At 39.4% G+C, this 13,046-nt stretch overlaps 1 protein-coding gene and 1 pseudogene across 2 annotated transcripts in view; one reads left to right on the top strand and one right to left on the bottom strand.

Moving 5' to 3' along the window:
• LOC103593303 overlaps positions 1–2,298 on the bottom strand; it is a 20,924-nt pseudogene extending 18,626 nt beyond the window's left edge.
• SGMS1 (sphingomyelin synthase 1) overlaps positions 1–13,046 on the top strand; it is a 104,518-nt gene that overhangs the window by 31,319 nt on the left and 60,153 nt on the right. The gene's annotated exons all lie outside the window — the stretch shown is intronic.

Below are 13,046 nucleotides of genomic sequence, written 5' to 3'. Positions count from 1 at the left end.
CCGCGCTCAGCCAGTGAGCGCTGTGAGCGCACTGGCCATCCCTATATAGGATCCGAACCCGCAGCGGGAGGGCCGCCGCGCTCTCTCGAGTGCGCCACGGGCTCGGCCCCAAGAGAAAACTTTATTGAGGTATTTTTTCCATACCATAAAATTCACTTCTTTTAAGTGTACGCCTCAGTGATTTTTTTGTAAATTTATCAAGTTCTGCAACCAGCTCCACAAGCCAATTTTAGAACATTTTCATCACTCCAACATGATTCCTCTTACCCTTTTACAGTTAATTCCTACTCCCACCCCTAGCCCTAGGCACCCACTAATCTATTTTCTGTCTCTATAGATTTGCCTGTCCTGGACTTTTCATATAGCCTGTCACTTTGAAGAATTTGATATCAATGAGTAATATTTCTTTTCTTATTCTTTTGAATAACTTGGCCCATATAAAACTCCAGGCTACAATTGTTCATTATATTAGGGCTCAGTACTGTCATGAATAATAATAATATCTATATTTCTGCTACTCCATAGGGAATTTTTCTCCCATTTTCTTCTTTAAACTGCCTCTATGGTTGTGAGGCTTCCTCAGTGACGCTTACAATATTAATAGTGAACCATTGAATGATTTTCAGCTTGTTAATTTCTTCATGTGGTAGCTTGATAGTTATTGCAACTCTTGGCTTACTTTGATTGAGAACTGAATATTGGTTGGTTTCATAGAAGATGTGCTATCAAAACATAGGCAAGAACTTACTACGGAAAAGTTCTTGGTGATGACATCCCAAACCTGTTTTTCATACCAAGTGTTAGCTTTGCATTGCTTAGAAAAGCTGTGCAACTCATCTGGCTTGAATAACTCTGTAGTATTAAAATAATTTAAAAGTTTTTTAGACTTATTTCATTACCATTATAAACTATTTTGAATTAAAAGTTGATATTCCTTAAAGTTTTGGATAATTTCATTTTAGTATTTAATATTTCAGTGTCCAATAACATGATCAGCTTGAAGTCATCTGGTAGTTCCTGCAAGTACTTAACATGCCTGTTTCCTGCATTTGTAGGTCTGCTCGGAATCTGTTTTTATATGGTCTGCTTTGGGTTTTCCATTTGAAGTGCATTCATATTTACTTTCAATCTGGTAGTTCCTGCAAGTACTTAACATGCCTGTTTCCTGCATTTGTAGGTCTGCTCGGAATCTGTTTTTATATGGTCTGCTTTGGGTTTTCCATTTGAAGTGCATTCATATTTACTTTCAATTGTCATTCCAAGTAAATATTAGTATTTTTCAAAGACCTCTACTTTTTAAGAAGCTTGGAGAGAGTAGAAAAATAACCAACAAACCTGCCTGCCTCTTTTATTAGAGAGCAAAAATATGCAGAGTGATATTAATAACTATGTTCTAAAATGTTAGCACACCAGAGTACAAAGTTCGGGGATGGAAAATTTTCTGTATGTAGCCTCTTGAAATGTATCTAATAAGTAGAAGGCATTTCCAAGTCATATGATCTAGCTGCAGGGTTCTCAGATGCCGCTGTATCTCTTTGAGGCATATTTTATCACCATCAGCCCTACATTGGCTCCATAACTCATTTGTTTTTAGTGGCTTCTTTATGAATCCATAATTCACACCTGGGAAGGAAAAAACTTTTCTGTAGAGGAAATAACAGATTTATCTCGAATAACTTTGAAACCTGAATGGTTGCTTAGGTAACGCTGTTGCATTTTATCTTCTTTGGCAAATGGAAAAGGCAGCTTCCCCAAATTGTTTGTCTTCTAAAGGGAAAACCTAAGCAATATGTACAACTGATGCTTGTCCAGAAAAGATAACTTGTGTGCACAGAGGCAATGAGATAGAGACATCTAAATAACCCCAGGTACTTTGTTCTTCTGAGCTTTTAAAAATCGACTTTCTCTTTCATGGAAGGGGAGTGAATTGTGATCACGTGTGTGTGTAGTCAGGATGCTGTTAAATATAAACTAGCTGTATCTGCCCTGCCGCCTTCTCCTTTGCCGTAGCCATCTCCTTTCTGTTTAAGAACTAGACCAGGCCATCTATACTTAGTCTTTCCCGTACTCTTAAACATCTTCGTCTTGCACTATTGTGCATGTGTATGATTTGAGATTCAAGATCTTTCTCTTACATTGGGGAGTGGCAATATAAACAGATACCAACGGAGGCCAAGTATCCTGCCAGGCCCCTTCTGAGTGAGTGATCAGTCCAGGAGTGTAGCGAGCCATCTCCTCAAGGGTGATAATCTGCTTTTGCAAAGAATGTGTAGCTTGGATCTCTAAATCTAGCAACATCGCCAGAGATTTTAGATGATGATTCACTGGAAGAGAATGGGTTGGGAATATTCATGTAAAGAGAATAAACTGACTTTTTTTGCTTTTGCTTTTCATCTTGCTGTACATAAATTTTGTGTTAATTTCATAATATAAATCACCTGATATTCACATTTCGAATGCCCCATCTTGCTGAGCTCCCAAGAGTGTGCTGTGGGGTGGAGTGCGTATCTTCAAATAATATTGCCTTGCTCCATACAGCTTTCTTTTAACAGAACCTTGTAGGCTGCTGCTTTTGGGTGCCATCAAGGGGTGGGGACCCAGCTACTTTTAAGAGAATCTTTTAAGAGAAATTGGGGGAGAGAAGAAGTTATGAAAAATAATGTTGTTTTGGGGGCTTGGGTGGGGTTGGATGCAGAAGGTAGACTACTAAAAAGCAGCCATGGTGGAGCATTTGCTGTGTGCATAGACTCTACTAGGTGCTTTGCAACTTTTTATCTCATGTGAGGTAAGTAAGTGGTGTTAGCCATATTTTTATAGACAAGAAAACTGGCTTGGAAAGGTCACTTCTTTGCCAAAGTCACAGATGGAGTTTAAGTTTAGTTCTTTCTACTTTGTAACTCATTTGCCTTTAGTCTAACCTGTTCCTTGCTCTACCTGGTTCCAGAATAGCTCCCCTTTCACAGTCCTGAATTTTTTCACCTCCTTTCTGTGTGCTCTTGAACTGCTACCACTTAACAGCTGGGTGAATACAGATCTCCTGAAATGCAAACATTCTAGGGAAGAGAAGTATACCTTATAGTGTGAGTCAACTTTGCCTTGCTTTGCTCAACTCTTAAACTCCTAGCTGAGAATACCTGGATTTAAGATATTAAGTTGTGATGGGGTTGTGATGGGAAGGAAAGAAAGAAGAGCAGCTAGCGTTGAAGCTTGGGCCACCAGAGGGGTGGGCCTGGGAGCCCCACTCTTAGGGGCTTAAGGAAGCGGATGCTCCTGAGGAGATGGCCACTGAAAGGAGAGTGAGGTTCCACCTAAGGCAGTCTTTCCTTCTTTCATTTTAAAGTTTTTCATCAAGGAAAGGGAGAAAATGTAGCTGGAAGGCCCAGACCTTTGCTTAAGTCCTCTTTTTAGTTTAACTGGGACCCATTTTTGCATGATTAATCAGTTAAGAGTGGCAATAAAAAAATAATACATGTCCATTATAAACATTTTATTAAATTTGGAAATATAAATGTTGAGGATTTTTCAGTCTTTTGTGTAGTGTTAAGGAATTTTTCTTTCTTTTTTTTTTTTTGTCTTTTTTTTTTCGTGTCCGGCAATGGATCGCAACCCTCAGTGTCACGCCCGTACCGGACCGGGACCGGCAACGGGATCGCAACCCTCGGTGTTGCTCCCACACCTCGCTCAGCCAGTGAGCGGGAACCGGTCTGTATGTGGGATCCGAACCCTCGGCGGGAGCGCCACCATGCTCCCAAGCGGTGCACTTATCCAGTGCGCCACCAGGCCGGCCCCAGGAATTTTTCTTTGAACATGGATCCTCTGATTTGTGCTATTTGTTGTCTTTCTGCGTAAACCACACCCATAATGCTTCACCAACAAGACTAGTCTTTATTTCTCTAAAGTGGTACCAGGACATTAAAACTTTCAAAGCAGCAATACTGAGTTCTTGTAGATTTCGGGGGGGGGGTTGTTTTTTTTGTTTTGTGTGTGTGTGTGACTGGTAAGGGGATCGGAACCCTTGGCTTGGTGTCGCCCGCACTGCGCTCAGCCAGTGAGTGCACTGGCCATCCCTATATAGGATCCCACCCCGCGGCCTCAGTGCTCCCAGCGCCGCACACTCCCGAGTGAGCCACAGGGTCAGCCCAGAGTTCTTGTAGATTTCAAGTCACCTTTTTCTCCTCAGAATATTAAAGTTGCTTCAACCACACCTAATTCTGCAGCAACCTTTTTTTTTTTTAAGTCCTTAAACTTTATTAAGTCTTTCTAAAGCATTCAATTTAGTTTTATAGAAACAATAGCTCACTTTCTTTTCAGACTCAAATTTTATTGATATTTAATATTTAAATGATGTAATAACAGAAAGAAGAGCAACCTGCATGAACAGCCTTGGAAGCAGATATAACTGATTCTTGGTAAGCATTGCACGGTGACCAGCAGGAACAGAGTTGCCAGCTTATGTTAGCTAATACTGATGACCATGCACAGTGCTTAGCCATCAACATAACTTCAATGTGTCTTAGTGAGGGAGTAGTTAATCTAGTCTGAGGGTTAAGTAGTGATTGGTTAAAAGAGCTTCAACTATAGTGCAATGTTACACCTGCTCCTTGATGGTTTAGAGGGGCCACTAATTACAGATATCCCGGGGACCCCAACAACTTGTTTAACTTGATTTTTACTGTGGATTTTATCTGAAATTATAAACGTTCAATATACTAATCATAAATAACAATAACCCACAAAGGTTTTTTTTTTAAATGTCTGATCACAAAGAAGTTGTTCTGTGGCTTGAGAGAGCAGGGAATGGATTTTGCTGTCACCCCAGGGCTTGATATCTCTAGGTAAAGGGACAAGCTAGTTAGATGTGAGCTCACTCAAGTGCTGCCAGAGAGCTTCTGCCAAGCTCTTCCTGTTATGGAAAAGCTAAAAGGAGTCTGTGCAGATTACAAAGCTATTCTGTATATGGTAATTAGTTTATAAATGGTATAGTGACTTGTTAATTTGGTTTATTACCTTACTTTAAGAAGCAGTCATAGTCATTAACTTTCACTTTTTAGTTACGTAGAAAGGATTCATACCAATTATTAGTTGCTAAACAATTTGATGTTGAGTGAAAGGCAAAAACCTGGAAAGAAATAAATTAGAATGGGTCTAACAGCCTTAAAATTGGGGTCAAACTTAACTTGTTTTCCTGTCCCTGAAATTAAGTTAGATGAGTTAAAAGGCACAGACAGCCACTTAAAAACAAACAAAAAAAACTTCTATTTTTTGCTGTTGCATACTTATTTCTCATAACCTCAAACTTACTTTGATGTCTATTTTATGGTGCCTGGCACCAGAATTTGTACAGACCTATTTAAAAACCATACCCTTTGAGAAAGTCGACAATATTGACAGTTATGGATAATTGAATGACAAATGGGGATTTTAGCTGGTTGTGATCCAAGTCTGGACAAATTCTGCCATGTCATGTGTCATGAAATATGGTACTGAATGCTTCATCGTGTCAGTGGAAAACCATCATTTCATGCTGTTACCTGTATTACCATCTCTGACTTTCACCTTTCCTGAAGTAGGAATCGACGTGGCTGGTGATGGAGATTTTGTTTTAGCACACTCAAGATAAAACACTCAGACTCTTCAGGTGTCAGCACCGAATCTTTATGTTTCTAGATTTGGCCTGAACATTTGGCTCAGAGATTCCTGGTGGCCAAAGCAAAATGGGAAACATCACGTAAAAGCCACATTATCTGTTCGATAAGAACTGACTAGTTTTTAAGAAAAGCAAACTTTTCTTCAAAGCTTAGAGAGGAAAGATGTCAGAATGGGATATAAATACCTTTCCCCTTCAGCCCAGAGGACTGGCTTACGTGACAGTTCTTTCTGCTCCTTTTGTAGTGTGCACATAGAGATAGGATGTATGACTCAGGTGGCAAAGGTCAGGAGTAGGAACATTTGGGTAATGAGTATCTTGCTCTAGGAAGATGAACTAAGCACAGTGTCCCTAGGACATGTAAGATCAAAGGAATCCCCTTGGTTGAGAATGTGGACCTTTATCTACTCACCTGCAAAAAATCTTTTAAGCTGTTCCGTTCAGTCAAAGCTATTATTAGCCGAATCTTGGTTGTCTGTAGTAATGTAAAAATATTTTGCCAAGGCAACCTTTTGTAGTTTTGATAGATGGATATCAGAAAAGGTCCAAAGTCTCTGTAGATATCCCTAGTAATTGGTCTCAGAACTCAGTGCAGTCAGTGGGGTGACAGATCAGTGACTTTATGGAATGGAATTTCTAAAAACAGTGTCTTCCTGCCTGATCTGCCTCCTTATCTGCCATTGAGGATTTCCTCAGATATTTCCTGGCTGTCTTGTCTGCCTCTGGAGCTAGAAAGGAAATATGGAGTGAGTGAGGAAATACAAGGTGAGTAGGAAATGACAGACTAAATAAGAAAATACAGGGTGAAGCTTTAGTATGTATCTTCCCATTAAATGACATGCCGTGGTTTTGGCTTTTTTGGTGTTTATCACCAGTCTGATATGAGGCATTCTCCTGTGACAGGATTTGATCTTTTTTCCTTTCTTTTCTCTTCTACTGTTTGTTGACCTGACATGGTTTCTTTAGTCTGAGAAATGACTTTTTTTTCTTTCAGGAAGAGACTAGTGGGTAAAAGCTCTGCTGACCATGGGGAGTGTTAGGAAGGTAGTATTTGGATGCACTTTCAGGCTCAGGTTCCATTTTGTTCAAGGAATATATGCATAGGGGTGTGGGGCTACAGGTCCCCAACACATGGGTAGGTTATATAACAAGGTGGCCCCTAAAATATTGATGAATGCGTGATACGGTAGAAGGAGCTTCTGCTGTGAATAGTGGCTCCTCTGCCTAGTAGTTGTGTGAAGTCAACTGACTTATTCTTTGATTTCATCCCACCACCCAACGTAAATTTTGGGGTCATTTATTTTTCTGGGTACTCTGTGTGGATTATTTTTTAAACAAATTGGGTTCATACCAGAGTAAATTCCAGCTTAAAAAACATTTTATTGTGGTAGTTTTTAAAAACAAAAATTAGAGTGAATAGTACAGTGAACTCCCTGTCTTTAGCACCCAGCATTAACAACCATCAACTTTCTGAGATTCTTGTTCTCTCTCTCTCCTTCCCCTACTTTGTTCTGGAAGCAAGGGGGTAGGGCAGTAATTTAAAGCAGATCTCGGATATCATACTATTTCACTCCAGTACTTTTTTCTCATTTTTGTTATTCAGTTGTTTGCTTTTTGTCTGTTGACTTTCATTTCTCTTGTTTCTGAAATAACACATGGACTGTGCCCTGCTGATGTTATAAAGGTGCACCCTTCTGGTAGCATTGTCCTTTGCACAGTGCTTGAAGGGCTGGTCTTCAGGGATCCTGAGGAGCACAACCCTGTTAGTGTGGAGTTCACGTCTCAGTTACTAATAGAATGCAAAAGTATGACTGCTGCTTCCCTGCCTTGTAGAGTTAGGTGAAAGGCTAGGCATTTATTGTGTGATGTTACATTTAGAAGAAGTAAACTCAAATCTAGGTGATAATGATTTGTATTATTAATTAAACTCATAAAGAAACCATGGCTTTGAATAATGACTCTCTAAAGGAATGTGGTTAGATCCTATTTTGTTTTTCTAATTACCTAGATAGAAAACTGTTGACATTACAAATGAATAAATTTGCCATCCTTTAAGTACAGTAATAATCTATTTGTGCAACATTTCGTGATTTTTAAAGATTTCCATATAGGCTATCATGTTCAAGTCCCACAGTAGCATTGTGCATAAGGAAAAGTATGGCATTCCTCCCAATGAAGTCGAAAGAAAGTGATAGATGTGGGGGGAGGTGGGTGGTGACTGGACTGAAGATTTTCTGTCTCCTAGCCTAGATGGCTGTTCCTTTCGAATGTGTTTCAAGTTGCTTTAGAATATGTTTTGAAATTGGAATGTGCCTTTTTCTTTAGACCTTCACTTGTTTCTTTCTAGTTGTCTCTGATGTTTGGGAAATTCACATTAACCAAGTTCTGGAGATGCTGTGAGAAGACTACATTCTTATTGGTGTCCTGTTCCATGGCAAGGCCAGGGCAGCAAGCACAGCCCTCTTGGAGACCTTTGATTACTGATGTCACCACCTTCCCCCCCATGACACTCATTTCTACCTCTTTTCACTGCTGCTCCAAACCCAGGCTATGGCCATTGCCGAGGACCTTGACCTTGGTGGGCAAGTTACTGTTGTAACAGTGGAATTCATTTGACCCTAAAATGTCTGAAAATTTTCCCAGAGACTAGAGATATTTGATCCAATAGAGAAATTGTTCTGAGATTCTTCTACTCCCATAGAAATTTTTGGTGCATGCACCAAATTGCTCGATTCCTTTCAAAGTAATTCCTAAAGAGATTTTTAAAATATCTAGACATGAACATTCTAGTGGCTGAAATTCCCTGAGGGAATAGAGTGATTCTTCAGGGTTTATGCCTTATTAGAAATTATTATAGTAGCAATCTAAAAATATGTGTATTTTGTTTCTTCCAAAGATACTTTATTTTCGCTCATCAGTTTAAAATTGGTTTCCTGCTGAAGTGTCTTGCTTGCTGCAGGTGTATTTCATAAAACATGACTTATGCATTTGATATAGGGATATTACTTATGTTTATAGTACCAAATAGTTTGAATAAGAATTGAACATAATTTCAGAACAGATATTTTAACCATTGTTTGTCATTCAAAGAATTCTTTATGTAAAACAGGTTAATATAGTTTTTAATGTGAAGTTGCTTTGGAAAAAGTGAGGAAAAGTCAGGCAAAATCAGGAGAAATGTGTATTATGGGATATTTTAAGCAATAGGCAGTGCTATTTTCAAACACATAGTCAAAATGGTTGGTTAGCCAACTGTTGTCAAACCAAGGTTCTGGTTTTAACAAATAAAGCAGATCTGCAATTAGTACATTAATAATATGCAAATGGTACAGCCGAAATGATTACTAAAGTGCTTAGAAACAGTGGGGCTTGTTAGAGATTTTAAGTTTTGAGGGCATAGCTGGGCTGAGTTAGCCATTTACAATCAGGGCTACCAAAGAGTGAGTCCATAAATGGGCATGGGCTTCTGGAGCTGGATGAGACATCAGAGGGCTATTTGCAGGAGCCCGTATTGACCATGTGTGTGTGGTTTGGGGGTGGGGAGAAATGGGATAGATAAAAACAGTAGAAATCGAATCTTTTGCTCCCATTGAGAAATTGCTCTCATAGCCTGGTCTCAGCTTTGCAGTGTTTGCCGTGGAACCTCGGGTAAAGTACTTTGCTTTGATGATCCCAGTTTGTGTAAAATTTGAGGATTCAGCTAGAGTCTGTGCCTTTCAAATTGAGATGCTTGAATTCTGAGCTAGAATCTATGCCTTTCAACTTGGGGTGCTTGAATTCCCCTGGATAGGAGGTGATAGGCCAAGAGGTGTGAAATGACATGTTAATAAGCACAGGACATATTTCTTAAAGATCTGGGCAAAGATGATGGTTTTTGTATTAGTATAGCCATGACTATATTCTAGAGCAAAATATAAAATTTACATGTAGTTTTAAGGTAAACTGTAACCAGAAAAAATTCTGTTTTTTAAATTGTTAATATTTTGAATAGATAATGAATTCACATGGTTCAAAATCCAAATGCTATGAAAATATCTACAGTGACAAGTGTACCTCCCACCCTTGCCACCTAGGGTCACTTCCTGGAGGCTGTGGATACTGACTGTCTTTTAAAGCCTTCAAGGCTGGCCATGTAACTCAGTTGGTTAGAGCGTGGTGTTGTAACACTTAAGGGCAAGGGTTTGGATCCCATTACTGGCCAGCTGCTCCCCCACCAAACAAAAAGATAAATAAAGCCTTAAAGCTATATTTTATTTATTTATTATCTAACATGCATATATCTCCTTCCTTCCCTCTCTTTTCCACAAATGTAGCGTTCAGTACATATGAATCTGCCCCCCTTGCTTTTTTCATTTAACAATTCGATTTATCCTGAAGGATGCGCACCGAACTGTTAGCATTGGTTATCTCTGAAGGATAAGATTGAAGAGGCTCTCTGTCTGTCTGTTTACCTTTATGTACTTCTATATTGTTTGAATCTTTTTAAAAGGAGAAAATATTGCTTTTATGATAATGGGGGGAAGTCCTTTTTGAAGAAAACTATAGTGTAAGGTAAACAAATCCACACAGATACGTATAAATTAGGTCTTTGATTCTTCTAATTGCTCTCTCTGGACTGGGGGACTGGGGGTTGGGGAAGGTGAGGGTGTGTGTTTGTGGAGGGCTTTTTGATCTGGGGTAGGAAGTGATCAGGGGAAACCTGAGAGTCTCCCAGTTATGCTTTTATACCTTAGCCTCAGTGGTTAAGGAAAGTGAAACTACATGGAATTGCCTCCTCTGGCAGAGTTTGTCCCCAGATGTGACCTGTGTTGTCGCAAACATGAGTTGTATCAGGAATTGTCTGTGTGGTAGGTGCAGAAGATGCCCTGGAGCAAGAGCAGGGCTCCGGAGCCTGGAAGGAAGGCTGTATCCTCGTTCAGGCTTTGCAAGAAAGCTGCTCGTGTCTTCCATCATCTCCATTTGGAGGTGTGCTGCTCAGTGGTGGAGAGTGCAGGCTTTGAAACCTGTTCTCGGGGCTCTGCTCCAGTGTCTGACCTTGAGTACCTCATTTCTCAGGGCCTAGGTTCCTCACCTGTCAGTAGATATTCTTATCCCTTTTTGTAGGATTGCTTTGCATTTAGTGAGCTTATGCATGTAAAAAGCTCAGGTCATAAGCTCTCAGTGCACGTTAGCTATTGTCACCGTCCTCCCTGCTAGGAGGAGGAGCAGGGAGTGGTGGGCTCTCCTTCTCACAAGTGGGCAGGGGTGTGCTGAGAAAATAATTTGGACTCTCCACCTCTGCTTAGTCCTTTGCATAAACTGCTAGGCAATTTAACCCTCTAAAAATTTAGTGCTTTTAAAGTAGTTTAGAAGTCACCTGGGCCAGTGATCCACATCCTGGCCTGGGAGCCAGAGCATCAAGCTCTGTCTGTCAAACTGGTTTGTTCAGCAAACTACGCTTCCATTTTATTTTAGCAGCCACTTTGGTGTTGAGAAAACATAGGTGGCTATTAACTTCCTGATCTTTAAGGTGTGGATGCTGAAAAGCTTGACTAAACGACAGTATCCTACAGAAAGGCTGTGGTATCACGTATTGATTTTTAATTACTTCAGCATATAATGATGCTGTAATGCCTTTGTAATTACCAGCTAGGCTGTAATATGAAGTAATACATTCCATTCTGCAGTGCGGTGAGTCTTATTATATACTCACGTTTATAAGTAATGATGTGGCTTTCCAAAGTTGAGGTTAAATCCACAAAGGCTGTGGTACAATAATTAGTTTTATAATTCTTCATGTGGTCTGATGAAGAAGTGTTTAAAACTTTGACGTGCCTATCCAGACCCCCAGGGTTAGTTTTAAGTTTATTTTCTGGTTCCTGCAGGGTTAGGTTTATATTTTAAAAGGAAGAAGTGTCTCATAATATATTTTAACTACCATATGTTAGGTATCCTAGAATTACACTCTTCTAATCTAAATTCAACAATAACATCAAAGGCAGCTGCAAAAGAAGAAATTTCAGTGTCCTGTCACAGCCTGAAAAATCCCTGCAGGAGAGCCCAGCAAGCAGTGGGTAGTGATTTCCCAAGAGGGAACCCCCTTGGCATGTATAGCTCTTGCATCATGGGGTTGATGGGCTAGAAATCAAGCATGAATGCCTTGCGTGTTCTCAAGCTGAAGTTGTAAAGCCTGTTCATCCAAGGGAAAGAGGAGATGGAGTAAGAGACGTGCTATTGGCCCTCCCACAGCTGAAGCTATCCATGCCTTTCCTGCCCATCTGACACCTTTCCATCCTACTCCCAAGAATGCCCCCAAATCACCTTTCTTCTCCGATTCCTTCATCTTGGTTTGCAGTGCTTATTTCCAGAAAAATGACTCACTTAAAGAGTAATAATAATGATTGATTTTGTGGAATTCTTCAATTCCAGGCCCCAAGTGCTTTATATACTATAAAAGTTCATAGAAGGATTAGTATCATCTTTCAATTTTGTTTTTCCATGCATTTTTGAGGTATCTGCATATGTTATTTAATCTTTATAACAACTTCGTAGCAGGTCACTTTGTTTTAATGGTACACTGAAGGAAAGAGGACTAGAGAAGTTAAAAACAAAGCAAAACAAAACAAAAAAACCTTGCCCTTGGTAATGTGGCAGGTAACTGGTAAAATAGGCATTGGAACCCAAGTCTACCTCATTCTAAAACTTCTGTTCTTAGTCCAGTCTTTACCATAATAACAGCTGCTATTTATTGAAGACTTACTGTGTTTCAGAACCATGCTTACAAAACAACTCTCTGAGGTTACCAATTTAAACAAGAGATCAAGGTTAGCGTTACCAGTTATAAAACAGATGGACAGCACGTACCCTTTGATATGATCACTGAGTAGTACACAACATCGCTTGTGAGGTAGTCTTGCCAAAAGCGGATGACCTCAATCTAATCATGAGAAAATATCTAAGAAACCCAAATGGAGAGGCATTCTGCAAAATAACTAGTATGCCTCAAAACTGTCAAGGTCATGAAAGGCGAGGAAAAAGATAAAGGAACTGCCACATATTCAGTCTATAGCACTGAGTTAATCACCATGCTTTATGGGTACCTTATGTTTAAATATATATGTCAGAAACATTAGCCCCAAGCCAAACCCCATTACCATTAGATGCTTTCTATTTTATATGGAAAAAATGGAATCTTTGTGCCTGTTGGAAAAAAAGCAATGCATATATTTTATTAATATTATATGATATATTTTTGTGTATATGTAAATAGAGCAATATTAATAGAGAATTTTGTATTAAGACAATTTTAAAAACCACATAAAGCAGTACAGATGAAAGTTACATATATTTTTACCAAGGAAAATGAAAACTAGTCATTATAAACTGTTATAATTTTTTTTTTTTTTTTTTTTTGTCTTTT

This window comes from Galeopterus variegatus, unplaced genomic scaffold, assembly GCF_000696425.1.
Source record: "Galeopterus variegatus unplaced genomic scaffold, G_variegatus-3.0.2 Scaffold1319, whole genome shotgun sequence".
Taxonomy (NCBI): Eukaryota; Metazoa; Chordata; class Mammalia; order Dermoptera; family Cynocephalidae; genus Galeopterus; species Galeopterus variegatus.
This window is presented reverse-complemented; position numbering and strand designations above follow the sequence as displayed.